This window comes from Diadema antillarum, unplaced genomic scaffold (genome assembly GCF_040938485.1).
Source record: "Diadema antillarum isolate AM-2024a unplaced genomic scaffold, OU_Dant_1.0 seq00002028_RagTag, whole genome shotgun sequence".
Classification (NCBI taxonomy): Eukaryota; Metazoa; Echinodermata; class Echinoidea; order Diadematoida; family Diadematidae; genus Diadema; species Diadema antillarum.
Window position 1 is genome coordinate 182,955 of NW_027272682.1, and position 14,137 is coordinate 197,091.

The following is a 14,137-nucleotide window of genomic DNA, read 5'->3' on the forward strand; positions in this document are numbered from 1 at the left end:
GTCTGTGAAGCTTGGCTGGGCCTTGATTGTATTCATGTCCGCCATGGTGCATGTAAAATACAGTTAGCCTCACCGAAGACGAAAGGTAGGGGAGGAAAATAAGGATCTCCGTATTTATAAAATGCACATTTCCTGTGCAGCGTGAAAGTGGGGGGGGGGGGGGGGGGGGGAAGAGTAAGAGAAAGAGTGAAGTTAAAATTTGAATATGAGAAGAAGTTATTATAGAATGGGTAGCGAGAATCCTGCGATCTGATTGGTCGAGAGCTATGTGTTCATTTTTACTGGCCGCACGCTGAGTCACAGTGGTAAACATGTTATCGCGCACTTAGCAAGAGTACGCGTACTTGTAACAAAGGTTCGCGCACTAAAGCAAGCGTTCGCGCACTCGGCTTGGCCATGCATCCAGTAAAATCTTATGCATGGCTGGCCATGCATCCAGTAAAAACCGTAAGTATGGGTATGCATGCCCTTTACGGAAAGCCAAAAGGAAATGCATCCAGTAATTTTGTCATCGGGTATCACGATAGAAAACTGGGTTTTTGACAAGAAAATTACCCATTCTATAAATCAAATGACGCACATGTCTTTTCGTGCGTCAGTCGGAATATAGTGTGCATGCGGTAACTATGGAATTAAGCCTAAACCCACTCGGCTTCGCCTCGTGGGTTAAGCATTCCGACTGACGCACTCAGACCTGTGCATCATTTGTATACTAGAGAATGGTGTAATGTGTTAATTATAGGAACCTTATGGGAGCCTATACTAGTAGTACTGATCCAAAGCCGAATGCGCACAGTGCGATTTGCGCTTACTAGAATACGCTGTAGATTGTGACACCGGATATGTAGGAATCGCACTCGTTCCCACCAGCCCGATCGATGCCGAAGTGGACGTGCTCACGATGCGATTCTGCTTTCGAGTGTGTCCGACTCAATAACAATATATAGTCCGACTAAATGATAAAATATAGTCAAACCCGGCGACCAATACCGACAGCGAGCGACTTTTACACAGATGGATCGGAGCGGATCGTTCCCACTCTGGCAGAATCTCTCCGCTCCCTCTCTGGGCGCAATTAAATTGCACAGTGACTATTGGGCTTTAAACACGTCTTCGCGAAAGAGTTTTATCATAGTCTGAAACCCCCTTCCATATCATCCAACAAGGTTGTTGTCATATCCAGAGATGTATTCTTGCCGAGGTCGCTCAGTGGCTGCCGCCGGTCAACTCGCATTAGGCACGAATCGATTCGGATCGGAAAATAATTAAAGCGAGCGCGGGCCCGAACTCCCATCAGACTGCGGTCAGGGGATCAGGGACGACAGATCAACGCACTCACTCCTCCTTGGATGAATCTCCTCTTGCCCGTTGCGAGGAGATGACAACCTTTCAACAACAGTAGGAAAAAAAGAGAGATGCATCATAAGAATACTATGGAAAGATATTAACAAAGAAATAGAAAGAAAAATAAAACACGAAAGAAAACCAATAAATAAATGAATAGATGATATCGAATAAATTAGTGAACAAATAAACAAGCAATTAAACAAATAAACAAATTGATTGATGAGGAAACGGCTTAATAAATAAATGAATGAATGAATACATAGAGTCACCAAAAAAGAGAGAAAGATACAGAGGCGGAGGCCAGGGAGATACAGAAAGAAGAAAAAGATATAATACGAGAGAGAGTGAGAGATGAATGGTAGGTGGGAGATATATATATATATATATATATATATATATATATATATATACCTTGATGATTGAGAGAATGAGAAAGATATAGGGAGATATGGAAGGAGGAGTAGATAGCACGAGATAAGGGTAGGAAGAGAAGGATGATAGGGTGATGGGGATGACAATGGAGAAGGGGGAGGGGGATCTAGCGCCAAGACAGGTAGCAAGAGAAAAAGTAAATCTTAGATTTATCCCGTAAACTGATATAGAGTGTTTCGGGGTTTCCCTATATGGGGGGGGGGGGGGGGGGGGGGGGGGGGCTCGAGAGCCAAGACGGGTAGAAAGCGTTCCAGTATATTGAGTGTTTCGGGATTTCCCTTTTTTGAAACGGAATACCGTGCAATAATAATCAAATTATCAGAAAGGATTCTTTTTTTTTTTCATCTTCTGAAATGAAAAGCCAATCATTAAATTATGAACCTGCCCACGGGATGAAAGGAAGCTCCATGTGCCTGATAATATGACACTTTGTTGCTTTACTCTTTCTTGCTATAGTTTCTCTTCTATTCTCTGCAGATCGCAAGTGATTGTGGGAAATAAAGAGGTAAAAACAAAAACGGTACCTCGAAATCTAGAGTGGATCATGACTAGATGCATTGCATTCACAGGGCACAACGACCTCGTTATGCGGCGACGAAATCGGCAACGCCTGAACTTGCGATTTGAAGCTCGCTTAACGACCGCTGAACGAAAGGTCGTCCGAAGTTTTCACGCCTGGCACCCATGCCAAAACTTCCGGGGAAAACGTAAAATAATTGCCCTTTTGATGAATGAGTTTCGTGTCATGCTATGACGATATAAGGAACATCGACACTTCAGATTGCACTTATGTGTCCTGATCAAGCGGCAACCATGATATCTAGCGATCTCAATCTTGCGTCATTCCGATAAGACGATAGAGTAACAGTTCGGCGACACTGAGAATATTAGAGATGTCGTTGCACCCCTGGGAGTTTCTTCTCCTTGTCTTCCCACGCTGGATCTATCTTTTATTAAGGGCTCAATCAAGGCTGTGTGCGAACCCCCTCCTTCAGAAAACACGCTTTTGTAGAACTTGGAAAGTTCAGGAGGGTACCCCACTTTTGCGTGTTTGTTTTTTATTGTTAAAGTTTTCCCGGACAGTGTTCATGCCAATGAATTTTGAGTTGAAGTAGTACAGGGTCTTTCGACTTATGCTGTCATGCATAAAGATGGATTCTGATTCTTCCACTTTGAAACCATGTGAACTCGTATGATAAGCTTGCATATATTTCTTTTTTTTTTTTGTCTGATAAGGTGTGAGTTCATCGACTGCTTGAGTACTAAACGAGTTCATCAATTTAAGACTGATGCTTACGCCTCAGCTATCACCACTTGACGGCGTGGAATTCTTCACATACATTTGGTACTGTTTATCTATTTTTTCCAAAATCGGAGCGATCCATGGTAAACACTTCTCATTTTCAAGCATTTTGATTTACCCACGATAATCTTGATCTTGAATGCATTAGTCAGTGTTAGTAAATCGAACTATTGGTCATTATTTTGATTCAATTTCATTTAATCTATTTCATTTCCAACAACAATCTAATTGCAAATTGACATTTAAAATGCCCATGATTACACAAAATCATGCAAATTGGTAAGTGTAGGGCCTATTATTTTTCAAATAGACCACTAAAACATTCAAATGTTATGCCTCACGAATTGTCAGAGGTTCTTTTTCGCTTGACTAAAAAAAAAAAAAAAAAAACACTTAAAGTTGCCCGACACCCACGAATTGAGATAACGTATGCATGCATACAAACCTAATCCCTGTAACAAAATGCGTTGCGAAGGAACAGGTTATTTTGAATATCTCGTTTAATAGGTTATCAAGGGGACAGATATTTACATATATTCGAATGTCATAGTATGTTAGTAAGTCGATCAATGTGAATACTTCCCGCCTTCGAGCGGAGAGGTTGGCGCGCCATTAGAACGGCGAGCACGTCCTGTGGTGGTTATCTGGACCGAACCACGCTGTTTGTTTGACGTTTGCCGAACTGAATGAACCAACGATATAACAAGATCGTGACACAGGTATTCAAGCAAGCTTATCTCTATCCAAGATCAACGGGGAAAAAACTCAGGGCCTTCATTAGCGGATCCAGGGACGTACGACATCGAAATGAATCTCGGCAGTAGGCCACTTTTAATCAAGCATTAAAGGTACTCATTGGGAGCAGAACTTTAAAAAGATGTTCGAGTTATCACATTTGATGCATATGTACAGGTCCGTTGTATCACAAAACATCCTAACATATAAACATTTCGCCATAAAGCCTAAAGCAGGGGCGGATCCAGGAATTCTGTAAGGGGGGGGGGGGGTGACTAATATTTCTGGTGCCACTTCCGGGTTTCATTTTTTTCTTTTTATTTCTTTTATTTTTAACGAAAAATAAAGAGGGGGGGGGGGTGTGCGCCGGTTGCGCCCCCCTCTAGATCCGCCACTGTAAAGTATAAGGAGATATCACTATTTTTCTCAATAAACCATAACTGTAGACGGTTAGTCTAGAAACAATTTAATCATAACTGATATTGTTCACCTTTTGTATATTTAACAATACGTAACATTGATTATACTGACTAACATTTTTACATTGGTTGTTTTTACCCCTATCTCACATTTAAAAACTATTTTGAAGCACCAAAGCTGGATTTTTGTTTCATCTGCAAATGGTAAATAATGCCTTTGATATAGTCCATGCGCACCCTTTCTGTAACTTTCTGGTTTCTGTGTTACACTGATGTAATTGCCTTTAGCTGTAAATCTCGGGATCAGCCATAGAAAGAGCGACGCTCTAAAGTTGATCTTCCGCATACTGAGTTGGCTGTTCTCATGTTTTATTTTGATTTTTTTTTTGTCCAAATGTTGAAGTACTTTTATCCTGTACATTATTATGTTTTATGTGTTGTCCTTGTATTACTTATGTAATATGCTTGTTTTATCAGATATGGAAATAAATGAAAATGAAATTGAATGACATTTTACCCTAAAGAGATATACTACATCTTTAAAACTCTGTCGACGCTTGCTTGATGTAAAAACAACTAACGCGAATGAGCTGACTTCTAATGGTTTCAAAACGGATAATTACATTCAAACGATCTGATACGCAATGTAAAACATGGATGGCATTATTTTAGCCCTTCTCGTCTTCAACAATGTAATAGGCCGATTTGGTGACGTATTCAAATTCGTGGATATTCTTTCCTCGAATTCATGAGCTAATCTGCTCCTTTTATACTGAGTATGTCATCAAACTTTTGTTCCTACAGTTGAAAATAAGGGAGAATTGTTTCTTTTCGTATTTCTAATCCCAACATATTCCAATTTTGAATATGACTTATTGTCAAACTTATGGCAGGACCTTTGGAATAGAGACATGGTTAAACAAACTTTTCTTTGACTACCTGTTCAGAAATGTCATCTATAGAACAGAATACTACCATCATAATTGTGTATTACCTGTCGAAAAATATTGATTGTACTATATATCAAATCTATTCATCTTTCACCATGCACTGAATTTCTCGGGCGATGGCCCGTAACACAAGGATGTCACTATCGATTGTAAATTGAACAACCCTTGTATATATAGATTGCGGGTGAATTTCTAACCATGTACCTACCAATATTACAATCGATAACTGAAATTTATTGTAAGACAAGAAATAATCAATATGATGGAAACGTTTTATACCCGAGACGCTCTGCAAATCCATGTTCATAGACACTTCACGTTTCATTGCAATAAGGTTTTGGGTCTTGATTATTGAAGGCCAGAACTGGTAACTCACGATTTATTTGTAATAAATACGGACTCTCGGAAATCGCTACTTTCCCCGCGTATTCTTCAAAGTCGTGCATCAAATCTGACGAATGATTTATTCATACATGTCTAGGTAGTGAGGAGCAAAATAGCCGCGAGGTAAGAAACAAGAGCTGCGTCGTCACAATAGGGAGGTAAAAGAGTGAGGAAAAAAAGTATGATCTATGGATGCTACTTCAGAATGATAAACACTGCTAGGAAGGATGACATTTCCCTTGTTTACTGCTCCAGGGCTGTTGATTATCAATACACCGCATTTATTCCCATCGTTTTCCTTTATTTTTCTTTTGTGGACATCGTACCATGCAGAAGAGCTGCCGCTATGCGCGTGCTCCCTCCGAAATGGTGTGGGAGATGAAATTTAAAGACGCATGCAGCTATCACTGACAATCTCTTGCTGAAAACATACAAGCAGTATAGGCGAGAAAAAAAAGATATATATTTTGAGGTTATCGAGAAGTATGTCACCATTTTACAGGGGTGAATGATGCTTACTATAGTTCACTGCAATCACCATCGCTGAATTATTTTTCTGGGGGAGGGGCGGGCATCAAGCCATTAAGTTCTGGGAAAGTTTTTTTTTTTTTTAATCTGTAGAATTTGATGCCATCAAATTGGCAACTCTATATGTAACTGCATGTCAGCATACTATTTGACAGATATTAAAGAGAGCTGATTGAATTCATTTAATCCAAAAAGAATAAGAATGGAATTTGCTTTAAAAATCATGGAGAGAAAAACATCTACTTTAATGTTGATAAATGCTTCGCCAGCTTAGTTGGCGAATTAGTTATGATTATATAAACCCAGTGATTTGGAGGTTTCGAAAGAATCTGAACCCCCCCCCCCCCCACACACACACAAATCTAAAGGACGACAACGTTCTCAAATGGAAGACAAATTTATAGATACACCTCATCAAACATTAAGGGACAAGTTTACCTCTTAATTATACACGTGAATTTAGAGAATGCAGCAATACTAAGAGGACACATCACTGAGAGTTTACAAAAAATCGGACAATCCGCTCAAAAGTTATGAATTTTTGAAGTTTTACAGCCTTGTGACGTCACATGTGTAGAACGATATGAAGAAAATGTAATGAAGGACCACTTGACTTGCCTCTTTCAGAAGGCAGGAGAAATAATAATTGGCTTCAAATACGTCAGTGACAAGTCGAGGGAATGTGCATTTTTTTTTCAAAGATAAAATTTTGTGAAATTCTCTTTATATTTTCCATATATTGTTCTACGCTTGTGACATCGTAAACTGTAGTAGTCTTCTCATCCAGAAGTGACTGCGCAGAAACTTCAAAGATTCATAATTTTTAAACGGATTGTCAGATTTTTCCTCAAACTTTCACTGATGTGTTACACATGTACTAGTATTGCTGAATTTTTCAATCCACATGTATATGAAAGTGGACTTGTCCTTTGATAATTTATAGAACAAATCAATTCAAGAACAACACCAGAATAAGACAAATATGCTTTTATACGCTTTGTTGGATGGGTAAACGAAAAGAAAATGGTGGATTATTCAGGCTGGTTATATCACGCACGCACACACACACACACACACACACACACACACACACACATGCATATAAAGATGATCTGAACTTAAAAGTACAAAATAGTAATTGAAACTCTGCGTCATTTACTATAACAAAACTCTTACAAAATAAAAAGATATACTCCAATTTTATTCGCTTACAACCACTGAATAATATCTTCCAACATTCTTTGAGTGAAAATCGAAATAACAAGAGAGCGATGTTGTTCCTGCTAAGGCAAGGAGCTTTTCAAGTTCAGCTTAATGAATTCCTAAATCTAGGACCGGTGTATATAAATATGTTCTGACCTAATAAAGTTGTCCGGAGGGATAAATGAAACTCATTAGATTGCCTAGTGGGATAATTATGAAAAAAAAAATACTTATTTCGTGGGAACATGGAACTGAAAATACTTGGAAGTGCATTTGCGTTGTAATTAAACATAAGCTGACCAGGTTGAAAAAAAAAATACAAATCTTTGGATTGTAAAATCTTATATTTAGTAAATAATGGATCTGAATGGGAACGTGCCTCGACACCACAAATAACACGAAGTGCCTTTTGTGTGGTAACAGTATTTTACTGGTGGTTTGCTTTGCAAAAGACTCACATTTTCTATGTGCAGACATGTATTGTGTTCTTGTTTTGTTTTGGTAGGTCTTAGTCCTTAGCCAACAACCCCCCCCCCCTCTCTCTCTCTCTCTCCCTTCCCCTCTTTCTTTTTCTTTTTCTCTTTCTCTCTCTCTCCCGGAAGGACCGACAGTATGACTGTCTGCGAGATATGTGAGAAGGGAGAAGTTGAATGTCCTGCAGAGATTGATCGCGATACATCGCTTCGTTTGTATGGATTGAGAGCCTTGAAATAGGTGATTTGATAGGAGAGAGCAATACAAACAAAATCTAGATGCATTTTTTTTTCTCGCGTTCGACGGCTAATGCTAAAGAAAATGTTGGGAAGAATCTGCATGAAATACAAAGCTGTCATCACCAAGATGAATATCATTACATCTGCTCAATTTATCATAGGGATACAATTCGACACCACTCCAGGAACTTAATCATTCAGTGAGATCATAACAACTGATACGAGTTCAATTCATTTCAGTCCATTATTTTATGGCTATAATGCTTACATTCAAGAAACATAATGTTCGCGGACTAAAATCATACACGATACAAAACTTCCAATTGTGTACAGCAGACATGCTTTAAGAGAGCTGAAATGTATAGAAGGACACTTTAAGCAATCATGTACACTTCAGTTATGAAAATGTAGGGCCTACTAATACTTTTATCATTTTTGTGTAATTTGATTCATTATTTCCTGCATCATCAAAATATGATTCCGAATACAAATGATCATGCGATAACAAGAAATACAGTTCATCTCCTACCGTGAAAACTTGTGACCAAAGATAGTAGAGATAATATGACGTAGGAATACATCCGTGTGCCACCGATTTTCATATCTATCAATCTATATACTTTAAAGGACTCCGCCTGCATGTTGTCGATTTTCTCTTAAACTTTTAAAGGAAACGAAGAGTATGATACACATAATATTAAATGATACTCCATAATCACGTCTGTATGATATGGTGGACAAGGTTACAGCTCGTTATTCCGAAGGTTCGTTATTCCGAACGCGCTTTATTCCTAAGATTCGTTATTCCGCAGGTTCATTGTTCCGAATTTCATTTTCGGATTAACCAATCTTCGGAATAACGAACCTTCGGAATAACGCCACAAATTTTCGGATTAACGAACCCTTTTTCATTTTCGGATTAACGAACCTCTAGGTATAGGGTATTTGCGTGTTTCGGATTAACGACCCTTCGGAATAACGACCCTTCGGAATAGCGAACCTTCGGAATAACGAATACCACCCGGTGGACAACTCCCCCATCCCGAAAAGCAAACAAAACAAATCAAATCAAACAAAACTAAACTAAATTAAACTAAACTAAACTAAACTAAACTAAACTAAACTAAACTGAACAAACTAAACTTAGCACCAAAATAATGTAATACCCTCTATAGTCCAGGCTAGGCTCCATAGAAAGTGCACCTAACCTTGTTTTTTGATATATGCAATGTTTTTTGATGGTTTCTTGTCAATTCGAGGGTACTGATTCCAAATCCGATTGATGCCACTCGCGTAACCTTGAGCATTTTCGGCAAAACGCAAAAATCCAAAATGGCCGCCAGATATGCTAATTTGGCCATGATAATCCCAGTTATGTCAATTTTATGACAAATTATTCCATCAAAGTTTTTTAAATTCTTGTTCCTTGAGTAATTCTACTTGCACATACAAGAAATTTTTCATTTGAAGGGGTACATTTAGTATTTTAAGCTTATTTTCAATTCAAAATGGCCGCCACTCCTATACTCATGTACTATATGAATGGCAAAAAGTATGCATAGAAACAGAAGACGAATTTTCAGTCACATACCTACGCTTTTATTAAGTTTTGCATGTGCAATACAAATCTGATGAGTGCCACTAGCAAAACAAGCAAGCAAACAAGGAAACAAACTGAAAGTTTATTGTCTTTAGGCTTATTATATTCTTTTAAATACAAAACTTCAAAATGGATGCCACTCATATACCCCTGCACAATATGAACGGCAGAGCGTGTGAAATATTTTTTTTTTCTGTCACTCAGGTACTCTGTTTACCAATTTGTGTGCTGATTATAAATCAGAAGGTTGTTACTAACAAAGGCTGTTTTATTTTTTGATGCAAACATCCAAATTTTCTACCTCAATCTGAATTTTTCCCTATAGGTATTTGGAAAAATCCACCAAAACTTGAATTGACGCCAAGATCAAGATCGTTTATCAGGAATTATTAGACATGAACATTTGATACTTACTTGCCTTGAGATGTTCAACATCAAAATATTCATTCTGATTTACTGAATGAAAAGGCTGAATCCTAGATGATGACAAAAATGAAATTTCCAATTAACTGCCCTGTTCTACATTATCTAAAAGCGATATTATACAAATTTTTCAGTCCCCTCATCCGAGAAAGAACATGAAGCAGGGGAAAGTGGAAAAAGGGACCACCTCACTTCCTGTTGTCAAATCTCTGAAATGAAAACAGTGCCCCCAAATTTTTAATGTTAACCCAGATGAATTATATATGGTCGATGAATTTTACCACCGTTTTTTTCGGAGTGAATGTGTTTGAGTATAGGCCTATGATGTCGAGGGAGACTCTGAGATCTGTACAGTGCTTCCTCATTCTGAAAGCAGTGTTCTAACAACTTCACACTGCTTGTCTTTAATCTTCAGCATTTGCAGATTCAGGATTGCTCTCGGTAACCAGACCAGCTGTGTTAGGACTCTGAATGATGGCCTCCTTAATGGTGGCTGCAAACTAACTCCACTAGAGGTCTTTTTAACGTATGTGGTGACATTACATTCACTTCACGTAGGAAGTTTGCAGATGATCTTACCTTTACGTCTCATAGAAAGTCCTTGGATGACATGAGCCGAGTACTGACCCATCTCAAGACAATAGTGGAGTACTTCATCTTCTGGAGACTTTGCCCCAACCTTTATTAGATTATCATCAGACCCATGCCTTCCATCTTAGTTACCATCTTGCCAACGCTATGTTCAAGGTAGCCCTCTCTGGCAAGCCTTCCAAGCATAGGCTGAGGAAGTCCACCCTCCTTCACTGGCACTCGATCACTCTCCCTCACACTGGAAGGAAAGGATGGCCAGTGTCACCAGTGCCATCAACGCATACCCTGACCTTCCAAACACGATAGCATGGGGGGGGGGGGGGGGGGCATTTCATGAAGCGTTTTGTCTGACAAATTTGTCTGACAAATTTGCTCTCAGCCAATCAGATGCAAGGATTTAATAGCTTATAACAGTTTGTCAAAAAGAAAAGATCTGACAAAACACTTCATGAAATGCCCCCTTGAACAACCTGCCATCAATGCGCCTGAAATCCCACAAGCCTAGATTTCCCTACTGTAACTTGAAAGCTTTGACCCCAAAACAGATTGGGCAGATGCTGGTCTGATGTCATCTCTGATACCACCCAAGTTACCTACAACACTGTCTCTGGCCTGGCAACAAAACCACAGGGCTTCAACGGGTGGTGATCAAGCAAGTCTTCATGTTTTCATCCTGTTTCTATGACAAGTAATCGCCCTCTGACCCCTGAGGAAGTGCTGAACACCACCAGATGTGGTTGCAATTAAAACAATTGCAGGACTAATACGCATCTTTAGCCTGAGAATTCTGCAAATTTGGGGCTAATGTCGCCTGCTGCTAAACATACAATTAAAGGGTTCTTTAAAGACAATAAAAATAACAGTTTTAGTTTTAAGACAAGACTGAATGAGATCATGATTTCAAAGTTTATATTATCAACACTTGGGAACTGTGAAAGAACTAAAAGAGGTATCTCACATTGCTCCTTGGTTGATGTTCAATGAACAGTTTGTACGGTATTGCATTAGGACAGTTCCGTTTATGCCTTCAACAGTTTTTATTGTTTTAATTCAAGAAGAAAATCAGTTTGCTCGATAATATCAAGGCGGCACTTCTAAATTAAATCATATCAAAATGATGGAGGTTATGATCCATTTCGAACTCGCCTCAGGACTGCTCCCCCCCCCCCCCCCCCAACTCCTTGCTGGAAAAAAAAAATCTACAATGTAAAGGGTTTTTAGTTGTGTCATTAATGTCCGACGTGTTTTTGTCTGCAACCATGTATCTCTGCACTTACTGTATAGGATTTTTCTGTACTTTGTTAATATGATTTTAGGGGAATGCATATATTACAAGCTTTCTAGCTTCCCCTCCATTTTCAATATTATTTGATAAATACCATGTATCTAGGCTCCTTAATATATTGTGTTAGTATTACATTTTTTTACTCAACCGGCATGTAGAATATGATGGTATATTGATTCCTTGAGAGACGTTTACTGAACTTATATTGTTAAGACTTTTGTTGAGACAAAATGAAATATATAAGAAATTGTGTTCAACATCGTAAGGTTTATGAATATCAAATGCTCATATATGTAGGCCCCCTGTATATTGTAAGTGACACCCAACATATTGCACATGCAACACTTCATGATATCGTAGGTACGGGACTGGAAATACAGTAAATTTGTTCTATATTTCCATGCATATGTTTTGCCATTCATATAGTACATAAGCATAGGAATGGCGGCCATTTTGAATAAAAAAAATGAGCTTTAAATGTTAAATGAACCTATATGAAATGAAAATTCGCTTGCAAATGCAGATGGAGTAACTCTAGGAACAGAAATGTACAAAGTTTGGTGGAATAATTGGTCATATAATGCACATTATTGTGTTTATCACGGCCGAATTAGCATATCTGGCGGCCATTTTGGATTTTTGCATTTTGCCGAAAATGCTCAAGGTTACGCGAGTGGCATCAATCGGATTTGGAATCAGCACCCTCGAATTGACAAGAAACCATCAATAAACATTGTATATATCAAAAAACAAGGTTGGGTGCCTTCTAGCCTGGACTACTATAGTTTTCACCGCGAGAACGCTGAATCTTGTTGGACTATCCAAAAAGGATACCCAATCGTTCTCTTCATTCAGATCAGATACCTCTCTCAAACTTAAAGGCATAATTTACTATATGCAGATGAAACAAAAACCCAGCACTAAAATAATTCTAGAATCTGAGTTACGGATAGAAACAACCGCTGCAAAAATTTGAATTCGTACCGATATAATCGATGTTAGTGTTGTCAAATACACAAAATGTGAACAATAGTTATAATTAAATGTTTCCAGACTACACCATCTATATACAGTTATGGTTTATTAAAAAAAAAACCACTGATATCTCCTTATATTTTAGGCTTTATGGCGAAAATTTTATATCGTAGGATGTTTTGTGATACAACAGACCTACACATATGCATGAAATGTGATATTTTGAATATTTTTGAAATCACTGCTCCCAAAGGTAAACTGGACCTTTAGAATCAATCCCCTCTGCATGCGCAAATTCATGCTATGTGAGGCATGCAGGTCTGAAATCTATTTACCGAACGTAGACTAACTTCTTGTTACAACGGAAAAATATTATGTATTCAATGATAGAAATCTATCATTAAAGAAAAAAATCACGTGCTGGTGGAATTTGCTGACAAAATCAATTATCATGTCAACATAAATTGGCATCTCTGAGTGTAACTGCATATCTAATTATAATGAAAAATAAAAGGGTTACATAAATGAAAATTCAGAGAATTAAAAAAAAATTCAAATCGAGAGAGAGAAAAAAAGTCATAAAATGTGTTGCCAAAAAAGAAACCGTTAGAGAAAATAATCAAGCGGCTTATGAAAAAAACAACAACCCTGTAACCAAAGCAGACCAATATATGAATGAATATGATATATATATATATATATAATATACATATATCTATAATACATAATAATTATATGTAAACATACATTCAAACATACATATACATTGTAGACATATTTATGTATATTTCTCTGCCTATAGAAACAAAAGGGCAAGATTTTAATGAGTTTTGTTTTCTTGATGTACTCTATTCTCTGAACTTGAACAATTTTTGTTTTCACTAATATAAAAATATCATAACATAATACAGCAGGAAACGGAAGAAGTATGATTCCTCGGGCTTATTGCGTTAATGAGCCAATCTCGTCATCAAAGGCATCAACCTTTTATTTGTAGTCATCATATTTTTTTTTCTCTCTCTCTCTTCATGCTCTGGGACCCATTATGGAATGATTAGAATTCAACAAAATGATATTTTTACCTCGAAAGGCGACAAGCACAGCTGGCGAGTGAATTCGATACACTTCCCCGAGGTCTAATAAAGCAACGATTTCAGATAACCCTCACTTTCGCCGAAGCTTTCATGCAGCGGAAATGTTGCAAACGCATAGACATCTTCAAATAAATGTTTGTTTTAGGTTTTCGATA